The following is a 13123-nucleotide window of genomic DNA, read 5'->3' on the forward strand; positions in this document are numbered from 1 at the left end:
GCCATGTGTATATATTCTTTGATAATGTGTATGTGCCGATCTTTCACCCATTTCCTAATTGGATTGTCTGTTTTCTTATTGTTTAGTTCTCTGTGATTTTGCTGTATTTTGGATATTAGCTCTTTATCAGATATGTCTTTTGCAAATATTTTATCTCACTCTGTGGCTTGTCTTTTCATTCTTTTTGTCTTTAGCTGAGCACAGGTTTTTAGTAAAGTCTACCTTGTCTATTTTTCTTGGATTGTGCTTTTGGTGTTGTATCTAAAAATTCATTGCCAAACCAGAGATCACATAGAGATTTCTGCCTGTATTTTCTTCTACAAGTGTTATAGTATTGCATTTTATATTTGGTCTGTGATTCATTTTGAATTAATTCTTATAGAAAGTATAAGGTCTCAGTCTTGTTACATATGGAAATCTAACTTTTCCACTTGTACTTGTTGAAGCTGTCTTTTCTCCTTTGAATTGTCTTTGCTCCTTTGTCCAGTCAGTCATTTTTTTAATGGTATTTTTAATGCATTTGTGTCTTTGTATTCAAAGCCTATTTCCTGTAGATAGCTTAGAGTTGAGTCTTACATTTTTATATCTGGTCTAATAATTTCTGCCTTAATTTAGGAGTGTTTAGACCACTTGATAATTTGCTTTTCAAAGTAGGCTTTATTGAGATATACACCATAAAATTCACCTATTTAAAAGGTTCAATTCAGTTGTTCTTAGAATATTTAGAGTTTTACAGCCATTGGCATAATCTTATTTCGAGCATTTTCATCATGTTAGAAAGAAATCTTTGTCCATTCATGATCACTATCCAGCCCTCATCTCTCCCACCCCAGCCCTAGGCAGCCACTAATCTATTTTTTGTCTCTGTAGTTTTGCCTATTCTGAAGATTTTGTATAAATAAAGTCATATAGTATTTGATTTCTTATGACTGGCTTCATTACAGGGTAATATTTTTGAGGTTCATGTTGTTATATATATATCGGTATTTCCTTAAAAATAAATTGTGGTGAGACTTTCCTGGTGATCCAGGGGCTAAGACTCCAGGTTCCCAGTACAGAAGGCTCAGGTTCAATCCCTGGTCAGGGAACTAGATCCCATGTGCCACAACTGAAAAAAAAGATCCTGGGCCCCACAGCTAAAGATTCTGCATGTCACAGGGAAGAGCAGAGATCCTGAGTGCCACAACCAAGACTTGACGCGGCCAAATAAGTAAATAAATAAGTAACAATATTTTCTTAGAAATTATTTAAAAATTGTGTCATAACTCCTATAATGTAAAATTCATCATATTAACAACTTAAAAATCTATTAATACAATGCAGTGACATTTACTACCTTCTCAATGACATGCAACTGTTTTCACTGTCTAGTTCCAGAATGTTTTTTATCACTCTGAAAGGAAACCCTTTTTCCTTTAAGCAGTCACTCCCCATTCCCTTTCCCCCTCCCTCCTCTTGCTGACAACCACTAGTCTTGCTTTCTCTGTAGATTTGCTTGTTCTGGATATTTATTGTAAATGGAATAGTACAATGTGTGACTTCCATGTCTGGGCTTCTTTCATTTAGCATAATGCCTTCTAGATTAATCCACGTCATAGCATGAATCAGTAGTACTTCATTCCTTGTATGGCTGAATAGTACTCCATTACGTGGAAATGCCACATCATGACTTGATGGACATTTGGGTTGTTTCTACATTTTGGCTATTTTGAGTAGTGTTGCGATGAATATTTGTATCCAAGTTTTTATATGGGCTTTTTTTCAGATTTATTTGTATTTTTTGAAATTGAGGTATAAATGATGTCTAAGTTTCAGATGTACAGTGTAGTGATTCACAATTTTTAAAAGTTATCCTCCACTTATAAAACACTGGCTACGTTCCCTGGGCTGTGTAGTATATCCTTGTAGCATATTTATTTTATACATAGCAGCTTGTACCTTTTAATCCCAACTCCTATCTTGTCCCTCCCCTCTCTCTGTTGGTCACAGCTAGTTTGTTCTCTCCATCTGTGAGTCTGTTTCTTTTTTGTTACATTATTTTTTACATTTGTAACATTTGTTACATTATTTTTTAGATTTCGCATATCATACCACACAGAGTTTGTCTTTATCTAACTTGTTTCACTAAACCTAATACCCTGAAGTCTATCCCCATTGTCGTAAATGGCGAAACTTCATTCTTCTTACATAGTTAAGGAGTATTAACTACATTTTGTGTATGTGTACATGTATCATCCATTGAAGAACATTTAGGTTGCTTCCGTGTCTTGGCTATCAAAAATAATAACAGCTGAAAACATTGGGGTGCATATATCTTTTCAAATTAGGGTTTTCCTTTTTTCCCCCCAAGTATTTGCCCAGCAGTGGAATTGCTGGGTTATATGGTAGTTCTATTTTAGTTTTTTGAGGAACTGCCATACTGTTTTCCACAGTGGAGGCACCAATTTACACTGCCACCAACAGTGCAATTCCCTTTTTTCCACATCCTTACCAGCACTTGTTATTTGTGTTCTTTTTGAAGCTAGCCATTCCGACAGGTGTGAGGTCATATCTCATTCTGGGGTTGATTTGCATTTCTCTGATGACTAGCATTGTTGAGCATCCTTTCAAGTATTATGGACATACGTTTTCATTTGTTTTGGTATAGACTGCTTAGATTTAGTGAAATTATTGATATGGTTGGGTTTGCATGTATTATCTTGCTATCTGTTTTTTTTTTTTTTTTAATTTTAAAATTGTTTATTTTCCAGTTTTTTTTTTTAAATTAAAAAATTTCAGGTATACACGTGCTCCCCATCCTGAACCCTCCTCCTCCCCCTCCCCATACCATCCCCTGGGCCGTCCCAGCGCACCAGCCCCAAGCATCCAGCATCGTGCACTGAACCTGGACTGGCATCTTGTTTCATACATGACATTTCACGTGTTTCAATGCCATTCTCCCAAATCTTCCCACCCTCTCCCTCTCCCACAGAGTCCATAAGACTGCTCCATACATCAGTGTCTCTTTTGCTGTCTCGTATACAGGGTTATCATTACCATCTTTCTAAATTCCATATATATGCGTTAGTATACTGTATTTATGTTTTTTTCCTTCTGGCTTACTTCACTCTGTATAATAGGCTCCAGTTTCATCCACCTCATTAGAACTGATTCAAATGTATTCTTTTTAATGGCTGAGTAATACTCCATTGTGTATATGTACCACAGCTTTCTTATCCATTCATCTGCTGATGGACATCTAGGTAGCTTCCATGTCCTGGCTATTATAAACAGTGCTGCGATGAACATTGGGGTACACGTGTCTCTTTCCCTTCTGGTTTCCTCAGTGTGTATGCCAAGCAGTGGGATTGCTGGATCATAAGGCAGTTCTATTTCCAGTTTTTTAAGGAATCTCCACACTGTTCTCCATAGTGGCTGTACTAGTTTGCATTCCCACCAACAGTGTAAGAGGGTTCCCTTTTCTCCACACCCTCTCCAGCATTTATTATTTGTAGACTTTTGGATCGCAGCCATTCTGACTGGCATGAAATGGTACCTCATAGTGGTTTTGATTTGCATTTCTCTGATAAGGAGTGATGTTGAGCATCTTTTCATGTGTTTGTTAGCCATCTGTATGTCTTCTTTGGAGAAATGTCTATTTAGATCTTTGGCCCATTTTTTGATTGGGTCATTTATTTTTCTGGAGTTGAGCTGTAGGAGTTGCTTGTATATTTTTGAGATTAGTTGTTTGTCGGTTGCTTCATTTGCTATTATTTTCTCCCATTCTGAAGGCTGTCTTTTCACCTTGCTAATAGTTTCCTTTGATGTGCAGAAGCTTTTAAGTTTAATTAGGTCCCATTTGTTTATTTTTGCTTTTATTTCCAATATTCTGGGAGGTGGGTCATAGAGGATCCTGCTGTGATGTATGTCAGAGAGTGTTTTGCCTATGTTCTCCTCTAGGAGTTTTATAGTTTCTGGTCTTGAGATCTTTAATCCATTTTGAGTTTATTTTTGTATATGGTGTTAGAAAGTGTTCTAGTTTCATTCTTTTACAAGTGGTTGACCAGATTTCCCAGCACCACTTGTTAAAGAGATTGTCTTTAATCCACTGTATATTCTTGCCTCCTTTGTCAAAGATAAGCTGTCCATATGTGCGTGGATTTATCTCTGGGCTTTCTATTTTGTTCCATTGATCTATATTTCTGTCTTTGTGCCAGTACCATACTGTCTTGATGACTGTGGCTTTGTAGTAGAGCCTGAAGTCAGGTAGGTTGATTCCTCCAGTTCCATTTTTCTTTCTCAAGATCGCTTTGGCTATTCGAGGTTTTTTGTGTTTCCATACAAATTGTGAAATTATTTGTTTTAGCTCTGTGAAGAATACTGTTGGTAACTTGATAGGGATTGCATTGAATCTATAAATTGCTTTGGGTAGTATACTCATTTTCACTATATTGATTCTTCCAATCCATGAACATGGTATATTTCTCCATCTATTAGTGTCCTCTTTGATTTCTTTCACCAGTGTTTTATAGTTTTCTATATATAGGTCTTTAGTTTCTTTAGGTAGATATATTCCTAAGTATTTTATTCTTTTCATTGCAATGGTGAATGGAATTGTTTCCTTAATTTCTCTTTCTGTTTTCTCATTATTAGTGTATAGGAATGCAAGGGATTTCTGTGTGTTGATTTTATATCCTGCAACTTTACTATAATCATTGATTAGTTCTAGTAATTTTCTGGTGGAGTCTTTAGGGTTTTCTATGTAGAGGATCATGTCATCTGCAAATAGTGAGAGTTTTACTTCTTCTTTTCCAATTTGGATTCCTTTTATTTCTTTTTCTGCTCTGATTGCTGTAGCCAAAACTTCCAAAACTATGTTGAATAGTAATGGTGAAAGTGGGCACCCTTGTCTTGTTCCTGACTTTAGAGGAAATGCTTTCAATTTTTCACCATTGAGGATAATGTTTGCTGTGGGTTTGTCATATATAGCTTTTATTATGTTGAGGTATGTTCCTTCTATTCCTGCTTTCTGGAGAGTTTTTATCATAAATGGGTGTTGAATTTTGTCAAAGGCTTTCTCTGCATCTATTGAGATAATCATATGGTTTTTGTTTTTCAATTTGTTAATGTGGTGTATTACATTGATTGATTTGCGGATATTGAAGAATCCTTGCATCCCTGGGATAAAGCCCACTTGGTCATGGTGTATGATCTTTTTAATGTGTTGTTGGGTTCTGATTGCTAGAATTTTGTTAAGGATTTTTGCATCTATGTTCATCAGTGATATTGGCCTGTAGTTTTCTTTTTTTGTGGCATCTTTGTCAGGTTTTGGTATTAGGGTGATGGTGGCCTCATAGAATGAGTTTGGAAGTTTACCTTCCTCTGCAATTTTCTGGAAGAGTTTGAGCAGGATAGGTGTTAGCTCTTCTCTAAATTTTTGGTAGAATTCAGCTGTGAAGCCGTCTGGACCTGGGCTTTTGTTTGCTGGAAGATTTTTGATTACAGTTTCAATTTCCGTGCTTGTGATGGGTCTGTTAAGGTTTTCTATTTCTTCCTGGTCGAGTTTTGGAAAGTTGTACTTTTCTAAGAATTTGTCCATTTCTTCCTCGTTGTCCATTTTATTGGCATATAATTGTTGATAATAGTCTCTTATGATCCTTTGTATTTCTGTGTTGTCTGTTGTGATCTCTCCATTTTCGTTTCTAATTTTATTGATTTGATTTTTCTCCCTTTGTTTCTTGATGAGTCTGGCTAATGGTTTGTCAATTTTATTTATCCTTTCAAAGAACCAGCTTTTGGTTTTGTTGATTTTTGCTATGGTCTCTTTTGTTTCTTTTGCATTTATTTCTGCTCTAATTTTTAAGATTTCTTTCCTTCTACTAACCCTGGGGTTCTTCATTTCTTCCTTTTCTAGTTGCTTTAGGTGTAGAGTTAGGTTATTTATTTGACTTTTTTTCTTGTTTCTTGAGGTGTGCCTGTATTGCTATGAACTTTCCCCTTAGGACTGCTTTTACTGTGTCCCACAGGTTTTGGGTTGTTGTGTTTTCATTTTCATTCGTTTCTATGCAAATTTTGATTTCTTTTTGATTTCTTCTGTGATTTGTTGGTTATTCAGCAGCGTGTTGTTCAGCCTCCATATGTTGGAATTTTTAATAGTTTTCTCCTGTAATTGAGATCTAATCTTACTGCATTATGGTCAGAAAAGATGCTTGGAATGATTTATTTTTTTGAATTTACCAAGGCTAGCTTTATGGCCCAGGATGTGATCTATCCTGGAGAAGGTTCCATGTGCACTTGAGAAAAGGTGAAATTCATTGTTTTGGGATGAAATGTCCTATAGATATCAATTAGGTCTAACTGGTCTATTGTATCGTTTAAAGTTTGTGTTTCCTTGTTAATTTTCTGTTTAGTTGATCTATCCATAGGTGTGAGTGGGGTATTAAAGTCTCCCACTATTATTGTGTTATTGTTAATTTCTCCTTTCATACTTGTTAGCATTTGTCTTACATACTGCGGTGCTCCGTGTTGGGTGCATATATATTTATAATTGTTATATCTTCTTCTTGGATTGATCCTTTGATCATTATGTAGTGACCTTCTTTGTCTCTTTTCACAGCTTTTGTTTTAAAGTCTATTTTATCTGATATGAGTATTGCTACTCCTGCTTTCTTTTGGTCCCTATTTGCATGGAAAATCTTTTTCCAGCCCTTCACTTTCAGTCTGTATGTGTCCCCTGTTTTGAGGTGGGTCTCTTGTAGACAACATATGTAGGGTCTTGTTTTTGTATCCATTCAGCCAGTCTTTGTCTTTTGGTTGGGGCATTCAACCCATTTACGTTTAAGGTAATTACTGATAAGTATGATCCCGTTGCCGTTTACTTTATTGTTTGGGGTTCGAATTTATACACCATTTTTGTGTTTCCTGTCTAGAGAATATCCTTTAGTATTTGTTGTAGAGCTGGTTTGGTGGTGCAGAATTCTCTCAGCTTTTGCTTGTCTGAGAAGCTTTTGATTTCTCCTTCATACTTGAATGAAATCCTTGCTGGGTACAATAATCTGGGCTGTAGGTTATTTTCTTTCATCATTTTAAGTATGTCTTGCCATTCCCTCCTGGCTTGAAGAGTTTCTATTGAAAGATCAGCTGTTATCCTTATGGGATTTCCCTTGTGTGTTATTTGTTGTTTTTCCCTTGCTGCTTTTAATATTTGTTCTTTGTGTTTGATCTTTGTTAATTTGATTAATATGTGTCTTGGGGTGTTTCGCCTTGGGTTTATCCTGTTTGGGATTCTCTGGGTTTCTTGGACTTGGGTGATTATTTCCTTCCCAGTTTAGGAAGTTTTCAACTATTATCTCCTCAAGTATTTTCTCATGGTCTTTCTTTTTGTCTTCTTCTTCTGGAACCCCTATGATTGAATGTTGTAGCGTTTAATATTGTCCTGGAGGTCTCTGAGATTGTCCTCATTTCTTTTAATTTGTTTTTCTTTTATTCTCTCTGATTCATTTATTTCTACCATTCTATCTTCTAATTCACTAATCCTATCTTCTGCCTCTGTTATTCTACTATTTGTTGCCTCCAGAGTGTTTTTAATTTCATTTATTGCATTATTCATTATATATTGACTCTTTTTTTATTTCTTCTAGGTCCTTGTTAAACCTTTCTTGCATCTTCTCAATCCTTGTCTCCAAGCTATTTATCTGTGATTCCACTTTAATTTCAAGATTTTGGATCAATTTCACTATCATTATTCAGAATTCTTTATCAGGTAGATTCCCTATCTCTTCCTCTTTTGTTTGGTTTGGTGGGCATTTATCCTGTTCCTTTATCTGCTGGCTATTCCTCTGTCTCTTCATCTTGTTTAAATTGCTGAGTTTGGGGTGTCCTTTCTGTATTCTGGCAGTTTGTGGAGTTCTCTTTATTGTGGCTTTTCCTCGCTGTGTGTGGGTTTGTACAGGTGGCTTGTCAAGGTTTCCTGGTTAGGGAAGCTTGTGTCAGTGTTCTGATGGGTGGAGCTGTATTTCTTCTCTTTGTTCAGTCGCGCTCCTTTCGAAGAGTTGGATTGCTTTTCTGGGTGCCTGATGTCCTCTGCCGGCATTCAGAAGTTGTTTTGTGGAATTTACTCGACGTTTAAATGCTCTTTTGATGAATTTGTGGGGGAGAAGGTGTTCTCCCTGTCCTACTCCTCCGCCATCTTGGCTCCTCCTCTTGCTATCTGTTTTTAATGTCCTGTTATTTGTTTCTTTTTGGATTGAGTCTATTTCATTTATCACGACATTGATTTATTAACTATACATCCTGGTTTTTTTTAAGTAGTTGGCTTAAAATTTATTACATGCATCTTTAGCTTTCAGTAGTTTACCTTCAAATAGTACTATACTACTTCATGTGCAACCTAGGACTTTTCATTTTGTATATTTCATTCTCTTCCATTCTTCTTCATCAAAAGAGGATAATACTAGTTACACCTTGTTGGGTTTTTAGGAGTATGAAATGAGGTAATGCACGTAAAATATTTAGAGTATAGCTCATGCTTTTATTTATTTTGAGAATAATAGAAGATGACTGACTTCATTTGAAGTTCTTGAATCTGCAGATTGCAAGTTTCTTTTCTAGTTTGCCTCAACTACCCATTTCCATGATGACACCCAAAGTTATTGGTTCTCAGTTCTGACTGTATATTATGGTTAACTGGGCATCTTAAAAATTTTTGATGGGAGTGTGCCACCCTCAGAAATTCTTATTTCCTTGGTCTGATTTTTTTTTTTTTTTTAAGTATTCTAGCAGACTCCAGCGAAGGCACCCCACTCCAATACTCTTGCCTGGAAAATCCCATGGAGGAGCCTGGTGGGCTGCTGTCTATGGGGTCGCACAGAGTCGGACACGACTGAAGTGACTTAGCAGCAGCAGCAGCAGACTCCAGTGTATAGTTAGAATAGAGAACCATTGCCCTAGACTTTATCATCATGGTGTATAACTTAAAATATTTTCAGCATCTAATTCTGACTTCTGTTTCTCTTTCGCTAGCTTGTACTTTAATACCCTGTTTTGATATTTCTTTGGAGAAGGAAATGGCAACCCATTCCAGTTTTCTTACCTGGAAAATCCCATGGACGAAGGAGCCTGGCAGACTACACTAGTCCATGGGGTCGCAGAGTCGACACGACTGAGCGACTTCACTTTGATGTTTCTTGAATTCTATCCAGACCACCAGGCCATTGTTCACACCACTTTTTCACTGTCCCTCATCCCCCTGATACAGTAACTTCTTTCCTTACCCAGTTACATTGATTCATTGAAAAAATAGGAAAGTTAATGCCTACTAATGTTCTGTACTATTTTGTGAGGTCAAGTTACCATCTCTTGTTTCTTGCTTCCTTCACTGTAATTAGGGTAAAACTTCAGCACCGATAAAACACAGTTCTTTGCAAACCTTGTGTTCCCTTAAACCTGAGCAGCAGAGTGTGACTAGAGAAAACAAACAACAGCGCTGTGCCTCTTTAAACTTACGGCCGAAAATGCCATCAGCGCCACGGAGTCACTCATGCTTCTGCTCTCATTACTAAACAGAATGCTTAATCTCTTTTCTTCCTTTACTTTTCTCTCTCTACTGCATCCTTCATCTGTGATGCGTCTCCTCACCTATTTAAGGATTTAGCTTCTGCTGTTATCTTTTGTCTCCCTTGCATCATCCTTCTTTCCTTCTGAATCATATTTGCAAGCATATAAACAGGCTGTAACATCTCAGATCTCTGTCACAGATACACACACCCCTTTTTGTTTCATTTATAGCAAAATTTGTTGAAAAAACTTGGTCGTATTGTCCCTATTTTCTTTCTTTGCATTTTCTCTCCAACTTGCTTGAGGCTGACTCTTCTCCGTCTTCATCAACTAAACCCGCTTTAGTCAGTGTTCTCAGTCTTAAAGCTACTCTGCCTCTCATCAACATTTGACATGGTTGATCAGTCACTGTTTTTGGAATAATCTCACTTGGTTTTCTGGGTGCCATATCATCCTGATTCTTTTCTGATTTATGGCAGTTCCTTCTCAGTCAGTTGTGTTTTCTAGCTTCTCTTCCCTTACCTCAAAAGTTGGAATGCCCTAGGCTTAGGCTTTGTACCTTTTCTACATCAATATAGATATCATACTTAATATTGTGATTGTTAGTATCATCAGTTCACTGCTGACTGTAGCCTTGATATTTTTATCAAACTCCACACTGTGTTGGACTGCCTTCTCTCTTTGTATGTTTTAGTAGGCATCTGAAACTTAACTTGTCTGATACAGAATTTGGGTTTATTTACTCAAACTTACTCTTTTTTCAGACTCTCAGTATATGGCATCAACCATTCACCCACTCAGTTAGGCCACAGACTGGTTGTCCTTAGTCTCTGTTTTGCTTCTTACCTCCAGTTTATCAGTAGCAGTTTTACCTTTAAACTGTATCTCAAATCCTGCCATATCTCATCATTCCTTTCCATAATGTAAGTCATTATTATCTCTTTCTGGACTGCTGAAGTTACCTTCTAACTGCTTTCCCTGCTTCTGCTCTATTCTCTGTGTACAGCAGCTGCTGTGATTTTTTTAAAAGACATAAATAATAGCACATCACCCTTATCTGGAGGCTGCTAGTCGCTTCCCAGCACACTTAGAGTAAAATCTAAAGACTTTACTTAACTTGAAAGGTGCTTTATGATTTCCCTTTCACTGACCTCCTCTTTCAGTACTCCCTAAGTTCCAGAGCCATCTCCTTCTTGCTGTTCCTCAAAGATCAAGGTATTGACCTGCCCTCAGGCTTTTATTTTTTATTTCTTTTTCCTTGCAGTGTTTTCTATCATCATATGATTTACTCTTTCCTGTTACTTCAACCTCTGCTCAGATTTTACTTCCTTATTTCTTCAAAGAGATCTTCCTTGATTGTACTGTAAAAAGCACTTCAATATAAGCACTTCATATAAGCACTTCAATATAATTTTCTTATTCTATTTTGCTTTATTTTTTATTCATAGCATGTTTGCTTTCTGAAATTATTTATAAGTCTATACTTGTTTACTGAATATTTTCCAACTGTAGTATAAGTGCCATAAAGATGTGGTCTTTTGTATTTTCATTGCTTTAATTCCCCTCATTTAGAACAAGGACTGAGACTCAATCATAGGTTGTTAATATACCAGCAGTGATTGTTTGGCAAACATAAAAGCTCCTTCCCGTTAGCCACAAAACTGTAAAATAATTATGAATAATCTTAACAAACAATCTGGAGGACATGGATGGAGAAAATCATGAGACTTTACTTACAGGCTTAACAGGAACAAAAAAGAGCTGAATAAAAAGGAAAGCCATACCATACTCACTTGACTGGAGAACTTAATGTAAGGATGCTTGTTTTCCTTAAATCTGAGTTTTAGACCTGTTCCTAACAAAGGTCTCTACTTTCTTCCTCCCAAAACTTGAGAAGCTTGGATGAATAAACCTGGAATTTTTTTCACTTTTCCAGTGAGTATTTATTCTTAGTTAAGCCATGATTCAAGATCCCAGGGTGGGGATCACCCCAGGTGCCCCTTCATTGCCCTGAGAAGGGGGGAGGACAGAAGAGGTGAGGAGGAGCCAGTTCAGATCTTCCCAGGAAACGTGCCTTCTGCCTGGCGATCATCCCAGGCTGATAGCTGGGATATAGGGTGGAGGGACTGTACACACACTGATATCATTCACACATGGGGACATCACCCCCTGTAGCAGACATTGCCTTCTCATAGCTGTGGAAGTCCAGTTCTGCCAGCAGTTCCTGGTCTGGTTCTGGCTGGAGAAGCGGCTGTTAAAAGGAGCAGGCTGGTAGTTTTTGATTTTTATTTTGATGTTTTCTGCCATAGTGCTGGCTCCTAAAGATACCCCTGAAGCCACTATGTGATCCTCACCAAAGACGCCAGTCAAGTTTTTAAAACAGAAAAGTTTTTAAAAAAGGTGAAGAGGGAGTTTATCTACCAGATCAAAAAACATGCAGAACTGTTAGAATTAACTGTGGGTGGTACTAGCTTGGAAGTTGGCTAATAAAACAAAATAGAAGTTAGATTTCTTTTTTTAAGGATTATATGGAATTTTAGTATATATGATTTTAGTATTTAGTAAATAGATAAAAGTGAGAAAAGAATGTAAGTTAACCTTTCCATTATAAGTAGATGACAGGATTATAAGTGCTGTAGAGCATTTGTAAAACTGTGATACCCTGTAGATGTATATGAGGTGTGTGGAACTCTTACAATTTGGGATCTAATTAACTATGCCTTTAGGTCATCTTCTGTTTCATAAACCATTTCCCTCACTCCTTGACAGCTTTAATTTTTTGATCTGATAGTGTGTTTACTTCTCTTCCTTTTAATTTGTTATTATTTCCACTGTGTATTTAGTAGTCAAATGAACTTAATAGAATTTTTTATAAGCTATCATTAACTAGACTGTGAATGAGACTGAAATGCATTAAGCATATATGTTTTGCTGCTTTGTGATACCTATTGCCATTCTTTTTTAAAATTTATATATTTGGCTGTTTTGAGTCTTGGTTGCAGTCAGTGCACAGGCTCAGTTGCCCTGTGGCGTGTGGAATTTTCTCAGACCAAGGATTGAACCCATGTCTGCTGCATTGGCAGGAGAATTCTTAACCACTAGACCACCAGGGAAATTCATATCTATCTATTTGAATCAGTGCTTTTGTTTTCTTCCAATAAATACCCAGGAGTAGAATTGCTGGATTGTTATGATAGTTTTATTTTTAATTTTTTGAGAAATCTCCATATTGTTTTCCATACCAGTTTCCCATTAAATAGCTGGTCTTTTTGTCTTCTTGATTGTTTCCTATGCAAAAGCTTTTTGGTTTGATGCAGTCCCAATTGTTTATTTTGTTTCCTTGCCTGAGGAGATATATCTAAAACAATATTACCAAGACTGTTGTTAAATAGTGTACTGCCTATATTTTATTCTAGAAGTTTTATGGTTTCAGGTTTTATATTTGTCTTTAATGCATTTCAAACTTACTTTTGTACATGCTGTGAGAAAGTAGTTGAGTTTGTTTCTTTTGCATGTAACTTTCTAGTTTCCTAACGCCGTTTATTGAAGAGGCTGTGTTTTCTCCACTGTATATTCTTGACTCCTTTGT

General features: G+C 36.7%; 1 protein-coding gene and 1 pseudogene across 4 annotated transcripts in view; one reads left to right on the forward strand and one right to left on the reverse strand.

Moving 5' to 3' along the window:
- DENND4C (DENN domain containing 4C) overlaps positions 1-13123 on the forward strand; it is a 123377-nt gene that overhangs the window by 13549 nt on the left and 96705 nt on the right. The window lies entirely within an intron of this gene.
- On the reverse strand, positions 11586-11991 carry LOC102278547 (cytochrome c oxidase subunit 6B1 pseudogene; annotated as a pseudogene).

Source organism: Bos mutus, chromosome 8, assembly GCF_027580195.1.
Source record: "Bos mutus isolate GX-2022 chromosome 8, NWIPB_WYAK_1.1, whole genome shotgun sequence".
NCBI classification, from domain to species: Eukaryota; Metazoa; Chordata; class Mammalia; order Artiodactyla; family Bovidae; genus Bos; species Bos mutus.